The sequence below is a fragment of the Lontra canadensis genome, unplaced genomic scaffold (genome assembly GCF_010015895.1).
Source record: "Lontra canadensis isolate GAN:19392208 unplaced genomic scaffold, GSC_riverotter_1.0 scaffold53, whole genome shotgun sequence".
Taxonomy (NCBI): domain Eukaryota; kingdom Metazoa; phylum Chordata; class Mammalia; order Carnivora; family Mustelidae; genus Lontra; species Lontra canadensis.
In genome coordinates this window covers 1,301,846-1,318,526 of record NW_022631047.1, presented here as the reverse complement: position 1 = coordinate 1,318,526, position 16,681 = coordinate 1,301,846, and the positions used below count along the sequence as shown (strand labels likewise).

Below are 16,681 nucleotides of genomic sequence, written 5' to 3'. Positions count from 1 at the left end.
TTATTTATTTACTTTTAAAGATTTTATTTATTTGGGGCGCCTGGGTGGCTCAGTGGATTAAGCCGCTGCTTTCGGCTCAGGTCATGATCTCAGTGTCCTGGGATCGAGCCCCACATCGGGCTCTCTGCTCAGCAGGGAGTCTGCTTCCCCTTCTCTCTCTGCCTGACTCTCTGCCTACTTGTGATCTCTCTCTCTGTCAAATAAATAAATAAAATCTTAAAAAAAAAAAAGATTTTATTTATTTATTTAAAGATTTTATTTGTTTATTTGACAGACAGAGATCACAAGTACGCAGAGAGGCAGGCAGAGAGAGAGAGGAAGGGAAGCAGGGGCTCGATCCCAGGACCCTGGGATCATGACCTGAGCCAAAAGGCAGATGCTTAACCGACTGAGCCAGCCACGTGCCCCACAAAGTGGGACTTTCAAATGAATCTAAAAGGAACAGAAGGCCAGTGAAGCTAGAGTGTAATGAAGGAGGGAGAGGGACACAGAAAATTCCAGCCTGTGTTGAAGTGCTTGGTTTTCATTCTGAACACATTAGACAATTAATGAATAATTTTATGTAGGAAAGAAGTTATAAGGTCTGATCAATGTTTTGAAGATATTACTGTGGCTACTATGGGAAGAACAAATTAGAGTGAGGCAGGAGTTGAATGGGAATATCAATTAGGCAGTCACTATAATACCCAAACAAGACACAATGCAGTCTATAACTGGAGATGGCAGTGAAGATAAAAAAAAAAAAAAAAAAGGGTGGGAAGATCTGAGATTTAGCTTATAAGAATCAACAGGACTAGTTTATTGATTGGACGTAGGCAAGGACAGTGTCTAGCTTGAGTAACTGGATGGACGGCAATATCATTAACAACATTGTAGAGATTAGGGGACTACTAAGCAAGCATTAAATTTTGAATATGTTAAATTTGAGAGGCACCTGGCTGGCTCAGTCATAGAACATTTGACTCTTGATCTCAGAATCATGGATTCAAGCTCCACAATGGGCCTAGAACTTATTAAACAAAACAAAACAAAACAAAAACAACCAAACAAATAATAACAAAACCTTGAATAACCTGTGAGATTTCCAGGAAAAAATATCAAGTAGGCAGTTGGATACACAGAGGAGAGGTCTGGCCTAGCAATTATAACGTGTAAATCTGTTAGCATAGTAATAACTAAAATTTAGGAAGAAAGTATATTTAGAGAGAAGGTAAAGTAAGAAGACCTAAAGAACTTTAAATAATCAGAAACTGAATAAAGTAGCTGACAAAGAGACCAAAAGAGAAGGGTCAAAAGGGCAAGACTGTGTAACTGGAGTTGTGTAACCAGAGACGAACAAGGAGAATATTTCAAGAAATGGAGAATAGTCAACCCTAGCGAATGATGCTAAGACATTATGTAAGATGAAAACTAAACCAAAACCAAAACCAAAACAAAACCTTGTTGGATTTGGCAACAACTTAAAAGTACCTTATGGATTAGATCAAACAAAAGAATCAGTGAGCCTGAAGAGTAACCATTTAAAATTACCCAGTCAGAAGGGAAAAAGGGAAAAAGAGAATGAAAAGGAAAGAAGAAAGCTTATCTTATGGAACTTAAGGGACACATTAAAAGAAAGAATTTCTGCATCCCTAGAATCCCAGAAGGAGAAGAGAAGTGGTAGAAAGTTTATTCAAAGGAATAATGGTTGAGAACTTCCCAAACCTGGAAAGCGTTTTGGACACCCAATTCATGAAAGTAATAGCACACCCAAAAATTCCAATCCAAAACAATGTTCTCCAAGATACATTATAATAAAACTATCTAAAATCAAAGATAAAGAGAGAATTTAAGGGGCACCTGGATGGCTCAGTCAGTTAAGCATCCAACTCTTGATCTCAGGTCTTGACCTCAGGGTCATGAGTTCAAGCCCTGAGCGGGGCTCCACACTGGGCATGGAGTCTACTTAAAAAAAGAGAGAGAGAGAGAATTTAATTTTTATTTATTTATTTTAAAGATTTTATTTATTTATTTGACAGACAGAGATCACAAGTAGGCAGAGAGGCAGGCAGAGAAAGAGGGGGAAGCAGGCTCCCCACTGAGCAGAGAGCCTGATGTGCGGCCTGATCCCAGGACCTTGGGATCATGGACCTGAGCTGAAGGCAGAGGCTTTAACCCACTGAGCCACCCAGGCACCCTGAGAATTTAATTTTTTTAAGTAAACTCTATCCCACTGTCCAGTATGAACTTATGACCCTGAAATCAAGAATTACATACTTCACAGAATGCACCAGCAAGGCATGCTGTAAAGAGAGAATCGTAAAAATCAACAAGAAGGAATGCGTGGTTGGCTCAATGGAAGAGTGTGCAACTTCGATCTCAGGGTCATGGTCGAGCCCCACTTTGGGTGTAGAGGTTACTTAAATAAGTAAAATTTTATTTATGGTTCTTTTTAAAAAGATTTTATCCACCTATTTGAGAAAGAGAGAGAACACAAGCAGGGGGAGCAGCAGGTAGAGGGAGAGGGAGAAGGAGGCTCCCACTGAGCAAGGAGCCCAATGCAGGGCTCAATCCCAGAAGCCTGGGATCATGACCTGAGCTGAAGTCAGATACCCCAACAGACTGAACCACCCAGGCACCCTTTAAATAAATAAATTTTTCAAATCAATTAATTAAATTTAAAAATCAACAAGAAAAAAAATTCTCTCATACAAGAAAACCTCCATCAGGCAATTATGGACATTTGAGCAGAAACCTTGCAGGGCAGGAGATGATAGAATAATATATTCAAAATGATGAAAGAAAAAGAAAAATCCCAACCAAGAATAATTTACCCAGAAAGTTTGTTCTTCAGAAATGAAGGTGAGAAACACTTTCCCTAACAAAGAAAAACTAAGACAATTCATCACCACTCAACCTAACTTGTAAGAAATGCTAAAAGGAGTTCACTGAGCTAAAATGAAAGGATGCTAACTGGCAATATGAAAACATGAAAATACATGTCACACTGGTAAAGCTAAACATATAATCAGATTCAGGATATTCTAATAGTGCAATATAGCCGTGTTAATCACTTAACTCTAGCATAAAGTTTAAGGAACAAAAGTACCGGGGCACCTAGCTGGGTTAGTTGATAGAGCATGGTGACTCTTGATCTTAGGGTCCTGAGTTCAAGCCCCACGTTGGGTGTGGAGCCCACTTTATTTTTTGTTTTTTTGTTTTTTTAAAGATTTTATTTATTTATTTGACAGAGATCACAAGTAGGCAAAGAGGCAGGCAGTGAGAGTGAGGGGGAAGTAGGCTCCCCACAGAGCAGAGAGCCCAATGCGGGGCTCGATCCCAGGACCCCGGGATCATGACCTGAGCCAAAGGCAGAGGCCTTAACCCACTAAGCCACCCAGGTGCCCCTGGAGCCCACTTAAAAAAAAAAAAAGTACTAAAAATAGCTATAACTACAATAATTTGTCAATGGATACACAACATAAAAAGATGCAAACTGTAATATAAAAACATAAAATGTCAGGAGGAAGGTAAAAGGATAGGTTTTGTACGTAATCAAAATCAAGTATTATCAGCTTGAAAAAGACTATACTTCAGACCAAATGGCCCTAACAGACATATATAGGACATTCCATCCAAGAGCAGCATACACATTCTTTTCAAGTATACATGGAACATTCTCCAGGATAGAGTATGTATTAAATGACGAAACGCATCCTGACAAATTCAAAAATACTGAAATCATACCAAGTATTCTTTTCTGGCCGAAATGGTATGAAACTAGAAATCAGTTAACAGGGAGAAAATCAGAAAATTAATAAATATGTGGAAATTAAACAGTATACTCCTGAACAACCTAATGAGTCAAAGATGAAATTTTTAAAGTCTTGAAGCAAACATAAATGGTAATGCAACATATCAAAATTCATGATATGCAGCAAAAACAATGCAAAGAGGGACGTTTATAGCAATAAATGCCCACATAAAGAAAAAAAAAATCCCCCAAAACCTCAAGGACTTAGAGAAAGAATATGTTACGCCCAAACTTAACAGAAAAAATGAGAACAAAAATCAGAGCAGAAATAAATAAAATAGAGAATAGACAAACAAGTGCTGGTTTTTTGAAAAGATAAACAAAATTGACAACACATTAGCTAGACTTACCAAGAAAAAGAGAACTCAAAATTATACATAAAAGAGACATTACAACTGATACCACAGAAATACAAAAGATCTTAAGAGATTGCCATGAACAATGATATGCCACCAAATTCTATAACCTAGAGAAACAGATAAACCTAGAATTCTATAACCTAGAAGAAAGAGATAAATTCCTAGTAACATATAACCTACTAAGTCCTAATCATAAACAGAGACAAACAAAATACACATAAAATCTGAACAGACCAGTAACAACTGAGGAGATTGAATTAGTAATCAAACACCTCCCAATAAAGAAAAGCCCAGGACTATACAGCTCCATGGGAGAATTTTACCAAACACTGAAAGAAGAATTAACATGAGTTCTTCTCAACTCTTCCAAAAACTGAAGAGGAGGTAACATTCCCAAACTCATTTGGTGAGGCCAGCATTACACAGATATCAAAGCCGGACAAGGACATTATGAGAAAACAGCAGACCAAAATCTCTGATGAATAAAGACACAAAAATTCTCAACAAAATAGTAGCAAAATAAATTCAACAGCACGTTAAAAAGCCCATATGCCATGATCAAGTCAGAATTACTCCTAGGATGCAAGGATGTTTCAACATACAGAAAATCAATAAATGTGATATACCACGTTAATAGAATGAAAGACAAAAATCATACAATCATCTTGACACAGAAGAAGCAACTGACAAGATTCAACATCCTTTCATGATAAAAATGCTCAACAAATTGGATATAGAACGAACATAACTCAACATAATAAAAGCCATATATGAAAAGCCTATAGCTAGTATACTCAAAGCTTTCCCTCAAAGATCAGGAACAAGACAAGGGTGCCCATTCTGACTGCTCGTATTCAACATAGTACTAGAAGTCCTAGCCACAGCAAGTAGGCTAGAAAAAGAAAGGTATCCAGGGTGGCAGCAGGCATACCCTCAACATGCAGAATGATGCCAGCAAATTCATGGAACTGTACATGTCTCGAAAGTGCTCCTCCAGCAACCACATCATCAGTGCCAAGGACCACATGTCCATTCAGAAGAACATGGCCAAGGCTGGCAAGGTGACCAGGAGGTTCAACGGCCAGTTTACAACCTACACTATCCATGGCGTCATTTGCAGGATGGGTCAGTCAGATGACTTCATTCTCTGGCCACAGCTGAGAGCATGGTATCACAGAAGTTCTGACTGGGACGCCTGCCTGACTCAGTCAGAGGAGCACACGACTCTTGATCTCAGGGTCTTGAGCTCCAGCCCCATGTGGGATGCAGAGATTACTTAAATAAATAAAACTTAAAAAAAAAAAAAACAACACAACTTCTGACTGGAGAGGATCATGAATGTGGAATATTTGTCATAAAAAATAGCAGTCCCCTCACGAAAAAAAGGAAATACAGGCAGCCAGATCAGAAAGGAGGGCATGTAACTGTTTGCTGATAACATATCTTATACATAAAAAATCATAAATCTCCACCAAGTGAGACCTAATGAATTCAGTAATGTTTCAGCATTAATCAACATTTAATCAACAATTAATCAAATCAACATTAAAAAATCAGTTGCATTTCTATATACTATCAAAAAAAGAAAAACAATTCCATTAACAAAAACATCAAAACCAATAAAATAGGTAAAAATAAGATAAATAAGAAGGTGAAAGATCTGTACATTGAAAACTACAAAACACTGTTGAAAGAAACTGAAGGAGACACAAGTGGAAAGATATGCCTGTTTATGGATCAGAAGAATTAAGAATGTTGAAATCTGCATCAAAAGCCATCTATAGATTCAGTGCAATCCTTATCAAAATTCCAATGGCACTTTTCACAGAAACAGAAAAAACAATTCTAAAATTCATGTGAAACCACAAAAGATCCCAAATAGTCAAAATAATCTTAAGAACAAAGCTAAAGGCATCACACCTCCTGATTTCAAACTATTTAAAAAGCTATAGTCAACATAGATACATACATACGTAACTATAGTAACCAAAACAGTTTGGTACTGGCACAAAATAGACACGCAGATCAGTGGAATAGCAAAGAGAGACCAGAAATAAACCCATGCTTATATGGTCAATTAATCTATGACAAAAAAGGCAAGATTATACAACAGGGGAAAGACAGTCTCTTCAATAAATGGTGCTGGAAAAAATGGACAGCTACACGCAAAAAAATGAAACTGGATCACTTTCTTAAACCCATACACAAAAATGAATTCAAGGGACACCTGAGTGGCTCAATTGGTTAAGCATCTGCCTTTGGCTCAGGTCATGATCCTAGGATCCTGGGATCCAATCCCACATCAGGGTCCTTGCTCAGAGGGGAGCCTGCTTCTCCCTCTGCCTGCTGCTCTCCCTGCTTGTGCTCTCTCTCAGACAAATAAATAAATAAGATATTTTTTTTAAAGGATTTTATTTATTTATTTGACAGAGAGAAATACAGCGAGAGAGAACACAAGCAGGGACAGTGGGAGAGGGAGAAGCAGGCTTCCCGCCAAGCAGGGAGCCCAATGCGAGTCTCCATCTCAGGACCCTGAGATCATGACCTGAGCCGAAGGCAGAGACTTAACCCACTGAGCCACCCAGGCAACCCTAAATAAAATCTTTAAAACAAAACAAAACAGGGGGCGCCTGGGTGGCTCAGTGGATTGAGCCGCTGCCTTCAGCTCAGGTCATGATTCCAGGGTCCTGGGATCGAGCCCCGCATCGGGCTCTCTGCTCTGCGGGGAGCCTGCTTCCTCCTCTCTCTCTGCCTGCCTCTCGCCGACTTGTGATCTCTGTCAAATAAATAAATAAAATAAATCTTAAAAAACAAAAACAAAAACAAAACAGGGGCGCCTGGGTGGCTCAGTGGATTAAGTCTCTGCCTTCGGCTCGGGTCATGATCTCAGGGTCCTGGGATCGAGCTCCGCATCGGGCTTTCTGCTCCGTAGGGAACCTCCTTCCCCTACTTTCTCTGCCTACCGCTCTGCCTGCTTGTGGTCTCTCTCTCTCTGTCAAATAAATAAATAAAATCTTTAAAAATATATATATATTAAAAAAAAAACAAAACAAAACAACAAAAACAAAAAAAGCAAAAATAAATTCAAAATGGATTAAGGATCTAAGTGCGAGACATGAAACCATAAAACTCTTAGAAGAAAACACAGACAGTAATTTCTTTGATATCAGCCTTAGCAGCATTAAAAATATATATATATACATATACATATATATGTGTGTGCGTGTATGTATATATATATCTTCTGCAGCAAGGAAAACAAAAGCAAAAATAAACAGTTGGGACTACACTAAAATAAAAAGCCTTTACACATAGAAGGAATCCATCAACAAATGAAAAGGCAATCTACTGAATGAAAGAAATATTTTCAAACTATATAGCTGATGAGGAGTTGACATACAAAATGTATAAGGAACTCATACAAATCAAGAGCAAAAAAAATCCAATTTAAAAAATGGGCAGAAAACTTGAATAGACACTTTTCCAAAGAATACATACAAATGGCCAACAGCTACGTGTGCTCAATGTTACTAATCCTTAGGGAAACATAAATCAAAACCACTACAAGATATCATCTCATATCTGCTGGAATGACTATCATAAAATCAAGAGATTAAAAATGCTAGCAAGAGGGAGCCTGGGTGGCTCAGTTGGTTGGGCGACTGCCTTAGGCTAGGGTCATGATCCCAGAGTCCCCGGATCGAGTCCCGAGTCCGGCTCCCAGTTCCACGGGGAGTCTGCTTCTCCTTCTGACGTTCTCCCCTCTCATGCTCTCTCTCACTCTCTCTCTCTCTCTCAAATAAATAAATATTTTTTTTTAAATGCTAGCAAGGATGTGGAGAAAAGGGAACTCTGGTGCACCACTGGTAGGAATGTAAATTGGTACAGCCATTACGAAAAACAGTAAGGAGATTCCCTAGAAAATTAAAAATAGGGATGCCTGGGTGGCTCAGTCGGTTAAATGTCTGCCTCTGCCTCAAGTCATGATCCCAGAGTCCTGGGATGGAGTCCTGTATCAGGCTTCTTGCTCAGCAGGGACCTTGCTTTCTCCTCTCCCTGCCTGTGCTCTCTCTCTGATAAATAAATAAATAAAATCTTTTTAAAAATAAAAATTAGAAAAAAGAAAGAAAATTAAAAATAGAAATGCACGGGGTATGTGGGTGGCTCGGTGCATTGAGCCTCTGACTCTTCGTTTCAGCTTAGTTCATGAACTCAGGGTTGTGAGATCAAGCACCCCATCAGACTCCACACTCAGTGTGAAGTCTGCTTGAGAGTCTTTCCCTTTCCTTCTCCCTCTGCCCCTCCTCCTGTTCATGTGTGAGTGTGCTCTCTCTCTCTCTCTCTCTCTCACACACACACACACACACAAATAAATAAAATCCTAAAAAAAAAAAAGAAAGAAAAGAAAAGAAAGAAATCCATTAGATCTAGCAATCCCACTTCTGGGTATATATCCAAAGGTGATAAAATCACTCACTTTCTCAAAGAGATAGCTGGAGTCCCATGTTCACTGAAACATTATTTACAATAGTCAACATGTGGAAACAATGTAAGCATCCACTGATGGAGGAATAAAGAAAATGTCATATATATATACACAAAGGAATATTATTCAGCCATAAAAATGTAACTTGATTTGTGACAACACCGACGGACTTAAATGGCATTATGCTAAGTGAAATAAGTCAAACAGAGAAAGACAAATACTATATGATCTCAGTTTATGTGGAATCTAAAAAACATCAAAGAGAGGAGCAGAGAGGAGAAGGGTGGTTGCCAACGGTTGAGGGGTGGGCAAATAGGGAGATATTGTCAAAGGGTACAAATTTCAGCTATAAGATGAGTAAGTTCTAGGGATCTAATGTACAGCATGGTGATTACAGTTTAACACTACTGTACTGTATATTTCAAAGCTGCTAGGACAGTAGTGTTTTCATGTGCTCACAGCAATAATAACAACAAAAAAGGTAATTAGGTGAGGTGAAGGATATATTAACCGACCTTAGTGTGGCAAACCTTTTGCAATACAGATCTGTAGCAAATCGGCACATTTTATACATTAAACTTACAGAATGTTATATGTCAATTATATCTCAGTAAAACTGGGGCGGGGGAGAACCTGATTATTATGATGACATATTTTAGTAGGACAAGGGAGGCAAAAACCAGACTGGAGGGGGATGAAGCATGAATAGGAGATTCTTTTTTTTTTTTTTAAAGATTTTATTTATTTATTTGTCAGAGACAGAGGGAGAGAGAGCGAGCGAGCACAGGCAGACAGAGAGGCAGGCAGAGGCAGAGGGAGAAGCAGGCTCCCTGCCGAGCAAGGAGCCCGATGTGGGACTCGATCCCAGGACGCCGGGATCATGACCTGAGCCGAAGGCAGCCGCTCAACCAACTGAGCCACCCAGGCGTCCCTGAATAGGAGATTCTGAATTGAATATATGTAATTATCTCTATAGCCTCTCGAATCCCACTAAAATTATGATAAAGGTTTAAAAAAGACATAGGTGCCTGGCATCTGAAAAGCATGCAACTCTTTAGCTCAGAGTTGTGAGTTCAAGGCCCATACTGGGTGTAAAGATTACTAAAAAATAAATGGAAACTTTAATTTAAATAAATAAATAAATAAATTTCAAAAGACGTAGATTTCAGAGGATATAGAAAACAGGTAACAGATCTCAACAACATTTTAGAACCTGGACACCAGATGGGTAAGTGATATATAACTTAGAAGAGCAAAGAAAACTAAAACCTAATAGGAAGCAAACTAGGAGAAAGGTAATTCTGTAAAATTCCAGAGACACTCAAAAATTAGAGGCACCAGGGCACCTAGGTGGCTCAGTTGGTTGAGCAGCTGCTTTCAGCTTGGGTCATGATCCTGGAGTCCTGGGATCGAGTCCCACATCGGGCTCCCTGCTTGGTGGGGAGTCTGCTCTTCCTCTGACCTCTCCACTCTCACACTCTCTCTCAAATAAATAAATAAAATTAAAAAAAAAAAATTAGAGGCACCAAGGACCTAAAAAGACAAGCGTTAGCCACACAGTCAGGCTACCACTACCCCACTTCTACCTCCCCTCCAGAGGAAAACCAGTTTATTCTTTGGGGAGGTTGAACCAGAGGGACTCTGGTTTCCTAGCCACCAAGCAGAGCTGGGTGGGAATAAATACTAACGTGAAAACATGAGGATTAAGCAATATTCTCAGCCATTTCTCCAACCCACCCCTCTTAGGATACTGGAGTATTTCTCTCTAGGAAAACTGACTACCACAATAGAAAAGCTCCATAAACGATGATATTCAGGCCCCTCCCTATGCAACAACTTTTATCACCTAAAGTGAAGTCCACAATTTGGTAAGCTTTTCCCATGCCAACAGCATTTCCATCTGGTCTTTTAATGTCTTTCACTTAAACAGCCAAAATCTTTAGACATTTAAAGAAAACCTCTGAAGTCAAAGACAAAAACAAAAAAGAAACTCAAAAGAAATAGAACAAAAGAGGAAAACTTAATGAATAGTCTCAAGAGATTTAAACAAAAATATTTTATCTATGAAGCAAAAACAAAAGGCAACAAAAAAAGGAACATACTCAGGGCACCTGGGTGGCTCAGTGGGTTAAAGCCTCTGCCTTAGGCTCAGATCATGATTCCAGGGTCCTGGGATTGAGCCCCGAATCGGGCTCTCTGCTTGGCAAGAAGCCTGCTTCCTCCTCTCTCTCTCTGCCTGCCTCTCTGCCTACTTGTGAGCTCTGTCAAATAAATAAATAAATAAATAATCTTTAAAAAAAAAAAAAAAAAAAGGAACATACAGAGATTAAAAAAAAAAAAAAAGCTCTTAGAAATTAACGATATGGGAGCGCCTGGGTGGCTCAGAGGGCAGCTCAGCTCATGATCTCAGGGTCCCAGGATCGAGCCCCGCATTGGGCTCTCTGTTCAGAGGGAACCTGCTTCCCCCCTCTCTCTCTGCCTGCCTCTCTGCCTACTTGAGATCTCTGTCAAATAAATAAATAAAAATTCTTAAAAAAAAGAAAAGGAAATTAACAATATGATAGCAGATATCAAAAAAATCTATAGAAGGGCTAGAAAATAAACAGAAGATAGAGGAAATATCACAGAAAATAAAACTTTTAAGAAAAGGGAAAATATTAAAGAAAATAGAAGAAAAATACTGATGTGGAAAGTCCTATAAAAAACAGTGCTTCAGGGGCACCTGGCTGGCTCAGTTGGTAGAACATGGGACTCTTGATCTTGGGGTCATGAGAGTAAGCCCCATATTATGTGTTGAGATTACTTAAAAAATGTTTTTAAATGTTATTCCATATAAAAACAAAACAAAAACAGGACTTCAAAAAGAACACATAGAGAAAAATAAAGGAAATAAATTACAACAAAAACACTACAACCAAAGGATATGTATTTCCAGGTTGAAATTGGTATACAACTCTAAATAAATAAGACCCACAAAAGATTCATTATCATGAAATTTTTTTAACACTGGGATAAAGATCCTAAAACTCTTGTAAGGGAGAGGAAAAGGCAGGCTTCTAACAACATTAACAAAAAATCAAATCCTTATCTTCTACAGCAGAAAGGCAACATACATCTAAAATTGAAAAACCACGGGATGCCTGCGTAGCTCAGTCCATTAAGCATCTGCCTTTGGCTCAGGTCATGATCCTAGGGTCCTGGGATTGAGTCCCACACTGAGCTCCTTTCTCAGCAGGGAGCCTGCTTCTCCCTCTGCCACTCCTCCCACCCCCAGCCCCCTCCCGCCCCCCGCTGCTTTTGAGTTCTTTCTCTCTGACAAATAAATAAATAAAATCTTAAAAAAGGAAGGAAGGAAGGAAAGAAAGAAACTATTGAATATATGGTCAAATGATTTCAACAAGAGTGTCAAGACCATTCAATGTGAAATGGACAGTCTTTTCAATAAATGACATTGGAAAAATAGAATATCCACCTGCAAAAATGGACCATTACTTAATACTATATATAAAGTTAACTCAAAACAGATCAAATACCTAAACACAAGAGTTAAAATTATAAAACTCTTAGAAGAAAACGTAGGAGGGGCACCTGGATGGCTCAGTTGGTTAAGCATCTGCCTTCAGCTCAGGTCATGATCTCAGAGTCCTGGGACCCAGACCCCTGCTCAGTGGGGAGCCTGCTGCTCCCTCTGACCCTCCCCCTACTCATGCTCTCTCTCTCTCTCAAGTAAATCTTTAAAAAAGAAGGAGGAGGCAGAGAAGAAGGAAACATAAGAGAAAAGCCTTATGAGATTGGATTAGGCAATCTCTTGACCAAAGCACAAAAAACCAAACAGAACTAAAGAACAAAAGAAAAAACAGATCAGTTGGACTATATCAAAATTAAAAACTTCTGTGCTTCAAAGGACACAATCAGCAGAGTCAAAAGGCAGCTTACAGAATAAGAGAAAATACTTGCAAATGACATTATCTAATAAGCAGTTAATAACCAAACTACAACACATCAACAAAAAAATAAACAATCCCATTAAAAAAACAGGCAAAAGATTCAGGCATTTATCCAAAGAAGATATACAAACAACCAACGAGCACATGACAAGATGTTCAATATCACTAACCATTAAAGAAATGCAAATCAAAACTATTACAAGCAGCACCTGGTTGGCTTGTCACTAAAGCACATGACCCTTGACATCCAGGCTCTTGATATCCAGGTCCTGAGTTCAAGCCCACAATGGTTACAGGATTCACAAAATAACAACAGCAACAACACATTAAGGTACCATCTTACACCCATTAGGATGGCTACTATCAAAAAAACAGGAAGTAGGTGTTGGCAAAAAAAGTAGAACTCAGAACCCTTGTGTACTGTTGGTGGGAATGAAAACAGTAAAACTGCTACGGAAAACAACATGGTGATTCCTCACAAAATTAAAAACAGGATTACCATATGATCCAGCAACTCCACTTCTGGTAATATACCCAAGAAAATTGAAACCAGAGTCTTGAAAAGATCTTTGTACACCCATGTTCTCATATATTATCCATAATGGCCAAAAGATGGAAGCAACCAAGTGTCCCTCACTTGGGTTGAATGGATAAATGGTTGAACCACAACACATTCTTTTATATATTTGATGAAATATTATTCAATCTTAAAAAGCAAAGAAATTCCGACATATGTTTCAACATGGATGAACCTTGAGGATATTATGTTAAGTGAAATAAGCCAATCACAAAAAGATAAATACTGTGTGTTTCCAACTTGTACAAGAGTCTTAAGAGAATTCATAGAGACACAAAGTACAACAATGGTTGCCAAGGTCTGGAAAGAGGAGAAAATGGGAAATTGTTTTTGTTTTTTTTTTAAAGGTTTTATTTATTCATTTGACAGAGAGAGACACAGCAAGAGAGGGAACACAAGCAGGGGGAGTGGGAGAGGGAGAAGCAGGCTTCCCGCCAAGCAGGGAGCCTGATGCAGGGCTCGATCCCAGGACCCTGGGATCATGACCTGAGCAGAAGGCAAACGCTTACGACTGAGCCGCCCAGGCACCCCAAGAATGGGAAATTGTTTAATGGGTACGGACTTTCAGTTCTGCAAGATGAAAAGAATTCTAAAGACTGGTTGCACAACAGTATAATAAATTACTATTACATACTGTACAATTAAAAAATAGATAAGAGGGACACCTGGGTGGCTCAGTTGGCTAAGTGGCTGCCTTGGACTCAGGTCATGATCCCAGGGTCCTGGGATCCTTTCTCCGCAGGGAGCCTGCTTCTCTCTCTGCCTCTGTCTGCCACTCTGCCTGCTTGTGCTCTCTCCCTTTGACAAATAAATAAATAAATCTTTAAAAAAAATAGGTAAGATGTTAAATTTTATGTTATATATATTTTACCACAGTCAAAAATAAAAAATACAGAGTGCGTGGGTGGCTCAGTCATTAAACGTCCGCCTTTTGCTCAGGTCCTGATTGGGAAGAAGTCCTGCATAGGGCTTCCTGCTCAGCAGGGAGCCTGCTTCTCCTATCCCACTTCCCCCTGCTTGTGCTCCCTCTCTCCTGTTTCTCTCTCTGTCAAATAAAGTCTTCAGAAAAAAATAAAAATACAAAATACAAAAATTAAGAAAAGGAGGGAGAGGTAAGGAAATAAAGACTCTACAGGAACTGCTCTTTCAATAAATTTTGGTTTTGTTTTTATTTTTTTTAAATCTCCACACCAAACATGGGGCTTAAACTCACAATCCTGAGATCAAGGGTCACATGCTCTACCTATGGAGCCAGCCAGGCACTCCAGGAAGTTTGATTATGAAAGAGATCAGAGAAATGGGCAGTACTGGCAGGAGACATGGGATCAAAGCAGGATATGGTTGCTTTTATTTGTTTGTTTAAGATGGGAAAATTATAAACTTGTTTATATGCAGATAGGAATGGGGGCACATGGCTGCCTCAGTCACTGGAGCATGCAACTCTTAATCTTGGGGTTGTAAATGTGAGTCCCACATTGGATGCAGACATTACTTTAAAATCTTAAAAAAAAAAAGTTTTTGAACAAACTGAGGGTTGATGGAGGGGAGATGGATGGGGGATAGCCTAAATGAGTAATGGGTATTAAGGAAGGTACTTGTATTGAGCATTGGGTGTTATATACAAACGATGAATCACTAAATTCTACTCCTAAATAAAAACTTAGGGGGAGAAAAAGTTTTTTATATGCAGAGAGGAATAGAGAAAATGGAATCCTATTTTCACAGGTAATTTGTTATAACTGCTAACCTTAATGATCATTTACTGTGTACCATGTATTAAGTACTAATAGTCCAACACAATACGTATGAGTATTACACTATTAGACATGAGGCTCTACAAGAAAAAGAGAAGTATAAGTCAAACTTTTTGGCTGAGCACCTGGGAAAATTAAGTTACCATTTATGGAGATAGAGAAGATACTGAAGACAGTTTGGTGGGAAGATAGAAAACAGGCAGGAGCTCTGTTTTAGCCATGTTAAATTTGAAATGTCCAATAAACATCTAAATGGAGATGTCAAGGGTGACAATAGATATACGAATTTGGAATGCCAAAAGGCAGTCTAGGTCAGAAATACAATTTTAGAGTTTCCATGATATGGGTGATATTTAAAGCTATGAGACTGCACAAAGTTATGAAGGGAGAAGTAAAGAGAGACGAGAAACTCAAGGGGTACCTAGGTGGCTCAGCAGATTAAGCATCCGACTCTTGATTTCAGCTCAGATCATGATCTCAGGGGTATATGACAGAGCCCTGTGTCAGGACCATGGTGTCTGCTTAAAAGCCTCTCCCTCTGCTCTTCCCTGCCACTCCTCCTATGGGCACACATGCACCCGCACGCATGCGCTCTCAAAAAAATTAAATTTTATATCTATATCTATATCTATATCTATATATATATATATTTAAAGATTTTTTATTTACTTGACACAGAGAGAGCGAGAGAGGGAACACAAGCAGGGGGAGAGGAAGAAGGAGAAGCAGACTTCCCATTGAGCAGGAGCCTGACATGGGGCTCAATCTCAGTACCTGGGGATCACGACCCAAGCCGAAGGCAGACACTTAATGACTGAGCCACCCAGGCACCTCTAAATTAATATTTTTAAGAGTTTATTTATTCATTTGACAGAGATCACAAGTAGGCAGAGAGGCAGGCAGTGAGGGGGTAAGGAAGCAGACTCCCCACCGAGCAGAGAGTCCAAGCAGGGCTCGATCCCAGGACCCCGAGACCACGACCGGAGCCGAAGGCACAGGCCCTAACCCACTGAGCCACCCAGGCACCCCTCCAAATTAAATTTTAAAAAGAAGAAAAGAAATTCAAGGACTGAATCCCGGGGAACTGCAAGATTTAAAGAGGAGAAGAATAAAGAGGAACAAGCAAAGGAGTTTTTTATCTTAAAGATTTTATTTATTTATTTGACAGAGATCATAAGTAGGCAGAGAGGAAGGCAGAGAGAGAGTGAGAGAAGCACGCTCCCTGCTGAGCAGAGACCCTGATGCAGGGCTCGATCCCAGGCCCCTGGGATTATGACCTGAGCTGAAGGCAGAGGCTTTAACCCACTGAGCCACCCAGGCGCCCCAAGCAAAGGAGTTTTAAGAGGAGAGGCCACGGGTAGTAGAGGGACAGGAGAATGTGGTGTTCTATAAAACAAACGAAGAAGTGTTTCGAGGAATAGCATGATCAATTGTATCAAGTGTTTTGACAACAGATTAAATAAGATGAGGATATGAACTGACCATTCAAGAACATGAAAGCCACCAACAATTCTGGTGGAGTGGTGGGAGTAAAAGCCTCATTAGATTAGGTTTAAGAAAAATGAACAAGTAGAGAGGATGTGAATACACAGTAAATTTTATACAATGTGGAGAGGAAGAAATCTGGTATACTTGGTGGAAAGCAATTTAGCATTACCTCTTTAAGGTGAATATTCACACACCTTATGACTCAGCAATCCAACTAAGTACAAACACAAGAGAAATTCTTACACCAATGTACGACAAATACGAAAATGTTCAGTGC

General features: G+C 39.3%; 1 protein-coding gene and 1 pseudogene across 4 annotated transcripts in view; one reads left to right on the top strand and one right to left on the bottom strand.

Moving 5' to 3' along the window:
* Positions 1-16,681, bottom strand: part of RBMS2 (RNA binding motif single stranded interacting protein 2) — a 69,484-nt gene that overhangs the window by 41,591 nt on the left and 11,212 nt on the right. The window lies entirely within an intron of this gene.
* LOC116877669 lies at positions 4,883-5,387 on the top strand (annotated as a pseudogene).